At 42.1% G+C, this 13733-nt stretch overlaps 1 long non-coding RNA gene across 1 annotated transcript; it reads left to right on the forward strand.

Annotated features, from left to right (window-relative positions):
- Positions 1-5875: 5875 nt before the first annotated feature.
- On the forward strand, positions 5876-6856 carry LOC106610757 (uncharacterized). The gene is made up of 2 exons (XR_001329964.3): positions 5876-6084; positions 6759-6856. It is a non-coding gene; the product is annotated as an uncharacterized LOC106610757 (long non-coding RNA).
- The last annotated feature ends 6877 nt before the right edge of the window (positions 6857-13733 follow it).

A 13733-nucleotide genomic window follows, 5' to 3' on the forward strand; every position in this document is an offset into this window, starting at 1 on the left:
AATATGAGATGAAACGGAGTTCCATGCAATAATGGCTCTATATAATACTGTACGCTTTCTTGAATTTGTTCTAAATTTGAGGTTGGTGAAAATTGTCACGACTCACTAGAGTGAAGTTAGGCGCAGGAGACCATGTATATAGAGTAGGGTGATTATTTGCCTAGTTCCACAAAAATCCTTTAGGGAAAAACAACCCAGACAAAAAATGTCCAACTCAAAATAGTTTGAGTGCAGTCCAGTAAATGAAACAAACGTCCTCTACATAAAATAAATGTAGAAAACAAAAACACCCCACATAAACCCCACGACAAGCAACAAACAATCCCGCACAAAAACCTAAACCCAGACAGCAAGACTAAATACCCGACTAATTACTAAACTCAAAACAGGTGTAACACAAAACCAAAGGAAAAGAGGATCGGTGGCAGCAAGTAGGCTGGCAACGCCGAGTGCCGCCAGAACGGGGATAGGAGCCGACTTCCGTGACAAAAATACCCCTGGAGGCATGTTTTGGGGTTGGGGGGGGTCAGAGCTGTATGTAAGTTGACTATGCAAACAATTAGGAATTTTCAACACAATGTTTCTTATAAAAATAAGTGAGGTAGTCAGTCTCAAGTCTTATCCAAGAGAGACTGGCATGCGTAGTATTTATATCAGCCCTCTGATTACAATGAAGAGCAAGACGTGCCACTCAGTTCTGGGCCAGCTGCAGCTTAACTAGGTCTTTCCTTGAAGCACTCGACCACACGACTGGACAATAATCAAGATAAGACAAAACTAGAACATGCAGGACTTGCTTTTTGGAGGGTGGTGTCAAAGAAGCAGAGCATCTCTTTATCACGGACATACCTCTCCCCGTCTTTACAACCATTGAATCTATATGTTTTGACCATGACAGTTTACAATCTAAGGTAACACTAAGTAATTTAGTCTGCTCAACTTGTTCAACAGGCACACCATTCATTACCAGATTAAGCTGGGGTCTAGAATTTAGGGAATGATTTATACCAAATACAATGCTCTTATTTGTTCAGGACCAGTTAATTATTGGCCACCCATTCATAAACAGACTGCAACTCTAAGGGTTTCAGTGACTTCAACAGCTGTGGTTGCTGATGTGTATATAGTTGAATTTATTTTTTATTTGACCTTTTTAACTAGGCAAGTCAGTTAAGAACTGAATCATCAGCATACATGGACATATATGCTTTGTTTAATGCCAGTGGCAGGTCATTAGTAAAAATAGAGAAGAGTACAGGGCCTAGAGAGCTGCCCTACGGTACACCACGTTTTACATGTTTGACATTAGAGAAGCTTCCATTAAAGAAAACCTTTTGAGTTTCCTTTGGGAACCCATCGATCTAATAAAACTCAATCTTCCAACAGAGTTATCTAGCTGGCTAGCTAAAGCCAACTTCATGAAATTGCTAGGTGGCTGGTATTACAGAAAAACAAAAACAATTATTTTTTTTGTATTTATTCCTCAAGAAGGAACCAATAGCTTAATCAAATCAATTTACAAACATACCTCCTGCAAGTCCTTCCCATCACCGGCAGCTAAAATCAAATCAAACGCTGTGTGTGTCACTCTACACTCCCTCTCCTCCTCCACTGACAATACTGCACACACTAGAGTATCTATCCAATGTCCTGCCTAGCATTTCTTTGCTCAGTGCACATTGGAATTAATCACTTACTAGGGAGAATAGGGGGGGGGTCCAGTTAGTGTGCCCCTCCACAATAATTATGATTAATTATGATAAAGCGTAGGCTTAAAAATGAAGTTTAGTAATTATTTCAACATAAATAGGACAAATCTGAGGGGGCACATGCCCTTGTGCCCCCTATGGGCATGACGCCACTGTCCATGCTAGACGCTGGGAGGATTCTCTCCTCCCGGTCAAGGAGGCGAGGAGGACGGAGGAGTCAAGGAGAAGACGGCATAGCCACGGGAAGTTGTTTTGAGCAGGTGGTGCTGACTGAAACAAAATTATCACCTTTATAATAAAGCATGATGCATCTATGCAGGCTAACAAAATCCAATTCCTTATGTGATGATTAGCCTAAGCATAGGACACGATTCGGTAACAGTATCACTGCAGTCTAAATGCATTTAACTCTTGGCTGTTTGCAAAAAAAACTGTGCACACATTTCTTTGTAATACATAATTACAATAGGTGTGTGTAAGAGAGCGAAAACGAGAGGGGTGTTGCAACTAAATTAGTAAACACAAGATTGTGCCTAATAAAATTGAGCACAAAAAGAAACGGTTTCAGGACATTGCCAGCCAATGCAGAGAAAAGTGCTTACCTACATCCAGTACCAACGGGGTCACACCCTGTGTTGCTTCATAGTAGGCCAGTAAGTCTACGTGCTTGACATGGCCGGAGCAGGCCGGAGAGCTGAGGGCGAGAGAATGCCATGTTCCTTACTTGATATTATTCCCATTCCCTTTTCTCCAAGTTTACAATAGTAAATTCATAGATAATCGAAGTGAGAGACTATTGCGAGCACTGCTCCAGATATCCACCACAAGGGGGAGAGAAGAGAAAAGAGAGAGGAGGGAGAGAAAGAGACCTGACTCAACTCAAACCCCCACAACTGAATAGATAAGAGCATAAATATCTATACATAGTCACTTTACCCCTACCTACATGTACAAATTACCTCGACTAACCTGTACCCCTGCACATTGACTCGGTACCGGTACCCCCTGTACATCGCCTCATTATTGTTATTTTATTGTGTGACTCACTGTGTTTGTCAAACGAATGTCTCTTGACCGTAAAGTTTCTGATAAGTCTTTCAACTCCTTTCATGCATCCATCATGAGACCCATATTCTTCATAAAATGACCAAATAAAATAAAATGCTACTTGTCACATGCGCCGAATGCAAATGCTTACTTACAAGCCCTTAACCAACAATGCAGTTCAAGAAATAGAGTTAATAAAATATTGACTAAATAAACTAATGTTAAAAAATCTAAAAGTAACACAAGATATTTACATAACAATAGCGAGGCTCTATACAGGGGATACCGGTAACCAAGTCAATGTGCGTGGGTACAGGTCAGTCGAGGTCATTTGTAAAGTGAATATGCATAGATAATAATCAGCGAGTAGCAGCAGTGTTGATCTTTACTGGCAGCACACAAGTCATTGGTCGATGCATGGTGCACTTTACAGACTGCTATAACAAGTTCTATATGATGACGCCACCCACCTTACCCCCAAGACATTAACCTTGACATTAAACACCTTAAAAAGACATTACAACTCGTCTATAAAACATGTAAAGTGATTGATTTCTGTACAACACTTCACTGCATCCCTAACAGACAACTCTGTGGGAACTGGCTTTTTAACCTTGTGTATATACACTAGTCTTTCTACCTAATATCACTGAAGCATCGTCTGAACAGAACCCAACTAGGCACTCTTTAAGGAAGGCATCATCAAGGCCACATGTCAGAAGGCAGTTGAGCATTGCATTAGTGACTCCCTCTGCATTGCTATTCTCCAGTTCCAGAAGATCTAGGAAAAAGGTCAGTGGTTCTGAGTTGTGTATGGATGTTCTAAGGTAGACAACCAAGCAAGACCTCTTGCTAAGATAAGTGCTCTCATCGATGAGAACAGTGAGTTTTGGCCTAGTGCTTTTGATGTTGGCCACCAAAGCCTGTCTCATCTCTTTTGATATGAAATATATATTGTCTGAACATGTCACGTTTGAATGTAGGACTCAACCCATGTTACCACCGTTGACCTTCTCAAGGTCTATCAGCCCAGGATGGTCAGTGAAAGGACGTTTTTTTTTGGTGACATAGTAAGCCGTTCGGAAGACAGATTTGGTAGAAAAAATATACTCTTAAAAAGCGAGCATCCAGCTCTTTTGCAGCTCTTTTTTTAAAGAATTTCCTGTGCAAGTTTATGGCTCTGTGAATCAGTGTTCATATATTTTATTTTGCAGAGATCCCATTTTTTTGGCTTTGTCTGCACAAATGGACCAACTCTGTCTATATATCCCAAGGCAGTAAATGAGGCTAAATTAAATGTTTTTCTGCCAGACAAGGCTCTGCTGATAGCCAGGTGTAGCAGTGGTAAGGGGTTGGGACTGCTGTTGGGACTCTGCTGTTGGGACAGCTTTATGTAGGCCCTAACAGTTTGTGAGCATTTGTGAAAATTCTATTGCAATATAGAGTGGGAAAATGACTGTGCGTTTGGACAATTAATAGACACTGCAAAGTCTACAAAGAGAGTGCACAATTTTGCTAGTCATGAGGCTGGGAGATAGGGAACCGATCTAGCTGGCTAGATAAAGTCAAATTCATGAAATTGCTAGGTGGATAGTATTACAGAGAAACAAAAAAAAAAGTTGTATTTATTGATTAAGAAGGAATCAAAAGGCTACATAGCTTAATCAAATTCATTTACAACATACCTCCTGCGAGTCCTTGCCTGGTAATCCTTGCCTGGTCCAGTCAGTGTGCTCACTCCGCAAAATAGCGCTGACAGATCTTTTCTATAAATAATTACAACAGAATGTGGGCTAAAAATGAAGTTTAGTAATTAATTTAACATCTGAAAAATAAAAAATAAACTGGACAAATCTGAGGGGACACATGCCCTTGTGCCCCATTTGGCCACTGTCTGCCACTGGGAGGATGCTCTTCTGCATCCTCTGCTGAAGTAGGTAATTAAGGGGAGGAGGACACTCCTTTGTTCACCTATTAATTCATTTACACTATCCTAGACCCCTCGACTACTTAGTGGTTTACGGGTCACGGAGGAGAGGAGGACAGTGGAGTCAAGGAGAGGATGGCATAGCCGCTGCAAGATGTTTTGAGTAGGGGGTGCTGACTGAAAAAAAATCACCTTTATAATAAAGTTACTATTTTTCCAATATTTCTCTATTTTCTTTCTCTCTGCATTGTTGGGTATGGCCCGTAAGTAAGCATCTCACTGTTATTTCACACCTGTTGTTTATGAAGCATGTGATGAATAAAATTTGATTTGATTTCAACTCCATCTCCACCGCAGCCCCAGCACCCCTGCTTCCTGCAGCTATGGAGGATGGGCTTTAGACCACTTGAGAATCTCGCAATGCCAACCATAAAAACACAGTGACATTTTAAATGCTACTGCTCTTTCACCATTTCAGCTACAAACAAAACAACTTCAACATTTTCAAAACTTTATAAATTATAACTATTTACATTTTCATTAATTAGCATAAATAAGCCACCAACAGTAATATTATAGGCCTAACTCTAGAACCGTTCAAGCTAGAGACACCCAACCAACTTTCACCTAATCCAGCTATCCTTTTCTATCAACCATATTACTTCAAAACAAACTAGCAAGCACAAATTTTCTTTAGGAAATGTACTTTTCTAGTATTCACTTGACCTTAGTCACCGCCGGTGAATTATAGCTTCTACGGACAGGGAAGGTACATATGAAACGAGTTGCATTGTGGTAAAAAACGTATGTTTACCGCAAGAGGTCGATATAAGACCTGCTTATGTGTAAAACTTTTCTTTGCCATTTACCAGGCAAAATATCACCATAAAAATATTTTGAACAACATTAACTAGACTACTTGTATAATTATTATTGTTTGAAAATTGTCCCCATCATGCTCATGGAATCAACCTTCTCTGAGGAGGAAGGTAGAGAGAATAATTGTCTCAAACTCTAAAAATTGTGAGAGTGAATTCATATTTAAAGACAATGATTATAAACACAAAGGCTTTTTGTATTGCTGACAGTCACACCCTAAGATGTATAAGAAGAGGTCTCAGAGGTGTAGTTTCTGGGATGTTTCTGATAAACTGTAGGTTTCCATTTGATTGGAAGGCTGTACAGGTGGTTTGGGGGATGCGCAGCGTTGCCTAACGTCACGCTCGGTGGTGGTATAAAATCCCCTGGGTTTGTCCTCCAGTCATTCATCTTGAGAAAAGCCGGAGGCAGCATAGCTATATTACGCGTAATTGTGGCTGGGAAGAAACCGATAACAAGATGACTAAAATTGTTATGGCTTACATTGGATTCCTTCTCCTTGCAATGCATTTTTCATCACAGGTAAGACATTTTCTTTCAAAAATACTTTTTACTATGTTTGTTTTAGATTAACCCGGATTTGAATTAGGCTACCCATTATTCTGGAGAGCAAATGTATTTCAACAGGACAGGTGTAACGTTCAATATGGCTTATTAATCAGGCTGAAATTTGTTACCGTAAATCTAAAATGTATGATTTTCGACATTGACAAGCGAATGATGGCGCGTATAATTAACCTCAGATGTTTTCAGTAAGTATGATTGACGACATGTTGGCAAAATCTAGCGTTCCAGCGCAATTTGGAACTGACGCCTCTCTTCAGATAGGCTACTTAGTCCTCGATCTAAAGTTACTACAACATGCATAGGCTGGCTAATGTAATTTTAGCGCGACTGTCTTTATTTCTTATCCTTGACTGCGCAATTCAAATGCAGGATGTTGCCCGTTACCCTATAGGCTATAGAAAACATTGTCCACAAGGTGATGGCACTTACATGTCTTTAGTTTTCTATGGTGCATGTTGTTGGAACATATTGCCGTAGGGCTCTTGTATTTTTACTGCCTAGCTGACCGTTTGCCCTTTTTAATTTAGTCGGACGAAAGTGAAGTCTTATTTATACTTGTCTGATTCGTCAAATGTTTCAGGTTGACGTGTTTTTCACATGTGACAAGCCCCTCTGCTCTCCTGTTTTAGGTCCACGCGCAAAAGGCTAGCACACAGTCCCCTGCCATGAATGCTACGACCAAAGCTGGCGGCGCGAGTTCTAACATGACCAAGATGCCCGATGTCGCCAAGAACAACACCATTCCCAAAGGAGCCAGTGCGTCCTTGCAGTCCAGCTCGGTCGCGCTCATCATACCCATCCTGGTGGGGGGCTCTCTACAGGGGCGCTTCTAGAGGGCTGTTGATCACTGAACAGACACCGGCAAGACTGTAACATCAGCTGCCTAGATGGGGCAAACTGTTTTACTAAGGGTACATACAAAAAAAAATTCAGAAAGGCAGTCATGTTCGCACATAACCGAAGAGATTCGGTCGAGTTGCGTGCCGGAGGAGAACCCGTTTCTACTTCACTGATGGGAATGATTTACCCTCACACCTTCCGGCCGCTTCAAACCAGTAGGCCTACACTCCTCGCACACTGGCCCCATGCCCATAGGCCGACCGGTACGGTCCTCTCCATGGAGGCAGTTCATGATAAGATCAGTCCATGATGAGGATGTACGGAACTCTGCACTTTGAACCGTTTGGTCCCGCTGTTCCAGTGTAGCACAGGGGGTAGTTTAGGAACTTAAGAAGTTAACATGTCTAAAGAAATGTTGGTTGAGGCACTTCGAAAATAAGGTATAAATGAATCTGTGGCACATGCACGAACAGTGGTATTTCTGCAACTGCAGTGACTACTTTGTCAGAGGCTTGATGTACACTTGTGATATTTATTTCTAGAATATGAGATTGTTTGAGTTGGCATATGTGAGATTTAATTGTATAAATCAGTGCTGTGATATGCTTAGATTATTTGTTTTTAAGGCCTGTTTAATTAAAGCTCTGAAATATAGATTAATCGTGACGCTTTTCTTATATAATAAAAATACTTTGACATAATTTTGACTTCTCCTGTCTGTAAATTATAATGCTAGACCTGCCAAGTAATTTGCTCTGTTCCACTGTCTCCAGCCCCTTTATTGATCACATAGCTAAGACCAGGGATTTACTCAGGTAGACTAGGTTTGATGTGCCACAATTTAAATCCTTCTTTTAGAATGGGTTATACGAATGTTTGCCTTTGGCCAGTTCTAGCATTTATGCCATGTCAACTAGGACATGACTTGTCTTGCATTCCTTGTGGCCAAAACAGTGCAGTTTCCTGACAGTTGACTTGTCTGCTTTAAATCGAGTTTACTTTACCCTAGCTACATTGACCTTTGTCTCACCTTTCCAGAGGGGTCATGGTGTGTAGACTGTTCATATGCTACAGACAAGTTGGAGGCTATTCAGACTTCTCACAAGATGGTTGTAGAGAAACGGAACGCTGTTGTGTTCGCGAGCTACGTGAGTAGACTGGTTTTCAGGATGTCGCATGGTTTTACATACACTCACCTTTCACACCAGCACATGCGGTGGAGTGACAACTCATCCAATGCAAAAAAAAAATGGCTTAAACTGACTTTATGGGGATTCAATGCTAATTGACCTTAGGGGGGTTGAAATGCTGTACATTGTAGTAATTTTCAATTGGTTTTTGGGGCTTACCTGTTTTGCATGTTTGGCATTGTCACATCAGTTTGTTAAGTGTTAAAACCACATGCAAACACGGCCTGTTTTTGCTTTAAGGCAGATCCAAAACACAGGTATTTCAGCCTACCTCAGTGCTTTCTGTGGTGGGGTAGCCAGCGGAAAATATGTGGCGTTGGTAATGTTCTCTAGTTGCACCATGATTATCTCTGTTCTGTCACTTGTGGGGAGGGTAGACCTTGAATTCAAGCCCCTTGGGTGCTACCATAGTTACATTAGAAGTGTCCATCCAAGAAAGCTCAAGGTCATTGGCCACAGATAAAATGACGTCAAATCACGTTATCTACAGTAGCTTTGGACTGTCAACATACTTTCAAAATCTGAGCTAGCAGTCATGAATCAAGTCGACAATCTACTGGCAAATCCTTTTTAATCCTTGTCATATTAAGAGAAATTATAGTGCATCGGTGCTCACCGGTCATTGGACATAAACATTACACAAGTTGAAAATCGCAAATTCAACGGAGTGGTTTGGAAGGAATCAGTAAAAGTGGCTAACTGCAAGCATTGCAAAGCAATCACTAGCCTGCTATTGTTACATGAATTAAGTTATCAATGTTCTTAAACAGAACTTAAATGAAACTACTCAGTCTGCCCCCCAGAGGGTGTAAGATTCTGGTTGAATGAAGCAGACGGAGAGCCAGAATGTTTATTTACGAGAGCTCTAAAATCCATATAATGTACGAAGCCTTTTATATTAACACACACACACACACCCAAATGAACTCGCATCAGTAGAGAACTCCACCCGGCTTTATGCGGCTGTATTTTTCCACAGTACAAATGCATTCATTATCAAACCTTGCCACCTGTCTAATAATCTCCTGCCAAGTAAGCCGTTCCCAGGCCGTTGTTTCTCTCCCTAACTTAGGGAGGCCTCTTCTCCTGTTCCTTTCCCAAGGTCGTCTTATCAACTCTGCCCTGCTCATTTTGAAGTGGTAACAGTGTCTTAGTCTTAAACAGTCAACTCACACACAGTATTGGATTATAGTTTTTAACATATTATTATAGCCTTATACTTGCTAATACATTTCAACAGGTTATATGGTTTCTGAGTGAAATCATTTAGTCAAACCTTTAATCACATAATTTCCATTACAGCTATTCAGTGGAGTGGCTGTGTGGTCCCAAATCTGGGATTAAGTGTTTTCCAAGTTTTAAGTTGATTAACATTCAACATTGGCCGTGCTGTCAATGAAGCATGATTTGTGCCATGCTCAAAACAACTGACTCGGATCTGCGAAATCTTGAACTCACTGAAGTGAAGTTAACTGGGAATTCTGTAAAAAACTAGCTCCGCCTGGGAAATACGTTTTGAACGGTCATCCAACTCGGAATTGTAAGTTGGGAACTCAGGCCTCATTCTAGAGCTACAACCTGAAGATCAATGACGTCATGATTTGACCTTGTTTTTTTTTCCGAGATCCCAGTTGTCTTGAAGGCACCATACATCCAGAGAATGCCAGACTTTGATGAAAAAATTTGCCCACGAAGGTCCGCCGTGCCACCTTCCTGTTCAAGTGAGCACAGCACAACAAGGTGAGTCCAAAAATGTTGTGTATGCTGCTGCGTAAGTGATGTAATATGCCAGGGAGATATTTGTACTGTAGCTAAGAAAGTAATACTAAGTGTATGTTGTGTAGTAAACTGTTAGTAGCCAATGTGATTCACCCTCATAATTTGATCTATTTACCCATCTTTATTTCACCTACTGTTCTGACTTGGTGGTGCACATGTAGCCTATAACCTGCTTTAGAGAGATGTAATCATCGAGATTTCATTGTCTGCTTATATGTCCCCTTAATTTATCCTGCGGTTCTGAATTGGTTTACAGGGAGAATACCCTAAGAACGGCCCATGTTCTGATTTCTGTCGCTGTACATTTCAAAAGTGCTAAACAAATAGTTATATTGACTACGTCAATCCTAGCTCGCTCATTAATGTCTTAATCGAAATTTCTGGTTTGCCTCTTATCTGCTTTTTGTCCCCTTATGCCATAGTTTGTACATCTCAATTGTCATTAGAAACCACATTTGTTTAAGCTAGTCAGCCATATCAGCTATGTTTCTTTAAAGGCAGTACATGAGGCTGAATGAACTATTTGGCTGCCAGACAAGGCTCTGCTGATAGCCAATAGCCAGGTGTAGCAGTGGTAAGATGTTGGGACAGCTTTATGTAGGCCCAAACAGTTTGTGGGCACCGTTTGTAACTGTTATAGTGCAATTCATGTATTGCTTAGTGTTGTGTAGTGGCTTTTCTCTCATGCATCCCACTTTTTATTATTATTGCCCCAACAAGATTTACATGCTAAAATCGCCACTGGTTCCAATCGAGTAGTTTCGTGTCCCTCTTCTCCCTGTGAGCAAAGTATCTTATCAGTTACGTAAACCACCTACACCATGGATTCTATGCATCAACCAAATGGGTTCATCTCCTTAAATCCTTGTTTTCCTGTTTTTGATGAGCGATGCTCCGTCAAGGTGTATTGGTTTGAAGCAAGATACAGGTGCCTGATGGTTTGCACCAGTTCATTTACACCTTGTCGGGAATCAGAACTTTGCCATAGATGTGCAGTAGCGTTGTTCTAGAAACAAAACAGATCACCTTAAGATGAAACAAGTCCCTCTGACATTTCTACTTGAGCATCGCTAACAGGGCCTCAAGTGATTCATATGTAAACTCAGCAGAAAAATAAACATCTTCTCACTGTCAACTGCATTTATTTACAGCAAACTTAACATGGGTAAATATTTGTATGAACAAAAGATTGAACAACTGAGAGACAAACTGAACAAGTTCCACAGACATGTGACCAACATAAATGGAAAAATGTGTTCCTGATACAAAGGGGGGGTTAAAACCAAAAGTAACAGTCAGTATTTGGTGTGGCCACCAGCTGCATTAAGTACTGCTGTGCATCATCTCCTCATGGACTGCACCAGATTTGCCAGTTCCTGCTTATTTTTTTGTTGCTGAGTTTATCATTGGGGCTCAAGTTTTCCATGGTCTGCACACAGCCTCTTGCTGTGGAAGGTGTTTGCATTGATTTTACATCCATTTGTTTTAATTTGAATCCCTCTCTTTTGCATCCCTCTCCTCCCTGCATGGTGTTTCCTACTTCACCACCTTTGAGGTAAAGTAGTCTTTTTATCATAAGACATCTAAAGGAACAGCATGAAAGCTCATATCTGCTTGTTGTACATGATAGTTATGGTGTGTGCATTTTAATATCATTTTGATCCAAACCTAAGCTCGAAGTGAAACAATTGAGCACAGCGGTCGGGCTGGTTTACGAGGCTAGGAAACACTGGGACTAGACGATGAACTGGCAGGTGATGTGTGTAAAGGTTCTAAGTTTTTGGCTTTCCATATGCCCCAGTGGCTGTGAAAACAAGCACCAAGGATGGTTGAACTAAACTCCTGATAACTATTACTTATTTGAAAGGTTGAGAGGGAGCATTAGAACCATTGTAAACCAGATTTGCCTTTGGGGCCATGTTGAGGAGGGATTCCATTCTGAAAGGTCAACCGATAGCATCAGGGAGCAAACAACCATATTGACCTTTGATTATTGCTCATGCAGTAAAAAATCATGACCCGGTGAATTTGCATTAACATAAAAAGGCAACAAGCACTTCCTATAGAATGCAGATAGTCCGGGTTGCCAATGTGTGGGGGCACCGGTTAGTCGGGCTGATTGAGGTAGTATGTACATGAATGTATAGTTAAAGTGACTATGCATATATAATAAACAGAGAGTAGCAGCAGCATAAAAGAGGGGTTGGGGAGGGGGCGCACAATGCAAATAGTCCGGGTAGCCATTTGATTACCTGTTCAGGAGTCTTATGGCTTGGGGGTAAAAACTGTTGAGAAGCCTTTTGGTCCTAGACTTGGCGCTCCGGTACCGCTTGCCATGTGGTAGTAGAGAGAAAAGCCTATGACTGGGGTGGCTGGGGTCTTTGACAATTTTTAGGGCCTTTCTCTGACACCGCCTGGTGTAGAGGTCCTGGATGGCAGGCAGCTTAGCCCCAGTGATGTACTGGGCCGTACGCACTACCCTCTGTGGTGCCTTGCGGTCGGAGGCCGAGCAGTTGCCGTACCAGGCAGGGATGCAACCAGTCAGGATGCTCTCGATGTTGCAGCTGTAGAACCTTTTGAGGATCTGAGGACCCATGACAAATCTTTTTAGTTTCCTTAGGGAGAATAGGCTTTGTCGTGCTCTCTTCACGACTATCTTGGTGTGTTTGGACCATTCTAGTTTGTTGGTGATGTGGACGCCAAGGAACTTGAAGCTTTCAACCTGCTCCACTATAGCCGCGTCGATGAGAATGGGGGCGTGCTCGGTCCTCCTTTTCCTGTAGTCCATAATCATCTCCTAAGTCTTGGTTACGTTGAGGGATAGGTTGTTATTCTGGCACCACCCGGCCAGGTCTCTGACCTCCTCCCTATGGGCTGTCTCATCGTTGTCGGTGATCAGGCCTACCACTGTTGTGTCATCTGCAAACTTAATGATGATGTTGGAGTCGTGCCTGGCCACACAGTCGTGGGTGAACAGGGAGTACAGGAGGGGACTGAGCACGCACCCCTGAGGGGCTCCAGTGTTGAGGGTCAGTGTGGCAGATGTGTTGCTACCTACCCTCACCAGCTGGGAGCGGCCCGTCAGGAAGTCCAGGATCCAGTTGCAGAGGGAGGTGTTTAGTCCCAGGATCCTTAGTTTAGTGATGAGCATTGATGGTACTATGGTGTTGAACGCTGAGCTGTAGTCAATGAATAGCATTCCCACATAGGTGTGTTCCTTTTGTCGTGGTGGGAAAGGGCAGTGTGGAGTGCAATAGAGATTGCATCATCTGTGGATCTGTTTGGGCTGTATGCAAATTGGAGTGGGTCTAGGGTTTCTGGGTTAATGGTGTTGATGTGAGCCATTGCCAGCCTTTCAAAGCATTTCATGGCTATGGACGTGAGCGCTACGGGTCTGTAGTCATTTAAGCAGGTTGATTTAGTGTTCTTGGGCACTGGGACTATGGTGATCTGCTTGAAACATGTTGGTATTACAGACTCAATCAGGGACATGTTGAAAATGTCAGTGAAGACACCTGCCAGTTGGTAAGCACATGCCCGGAGTACACGTCCTGGTAATCCGTCTGGCCCAGCAGCCTTGTGAATGTTGACCTGTTCAAAGGTCTTACTCATGTCGGCCATGGAGATCGTGATCACACAGTCGTCGTCAAGACACATGTCTTGCTCCCAGACAAACTAAACAACTTCTTTGCTCGCTTTGAGGACAATACAGTGCCACTGACACGGCCGCTACCAAAACCTGCGGGCTCTCCCTCAATGCAGCCAACGTGAGTAAAACATTTATACGTGTTAACC

The sequence above is a fragment of the Salmo salar genome, chromosome 09, assembly GCF_965601325.2.
Source record: "Salmo salar chromosome 09, fSalSal1, whole genome shotgun sequence".
NCBI classification, from domain to species: domain Eukaryota; kingdom Metazoa; phylum Chordata; class Actinopteri; order Salmoniformes; family Salmonidae; genus Salmo; species Salmo salar.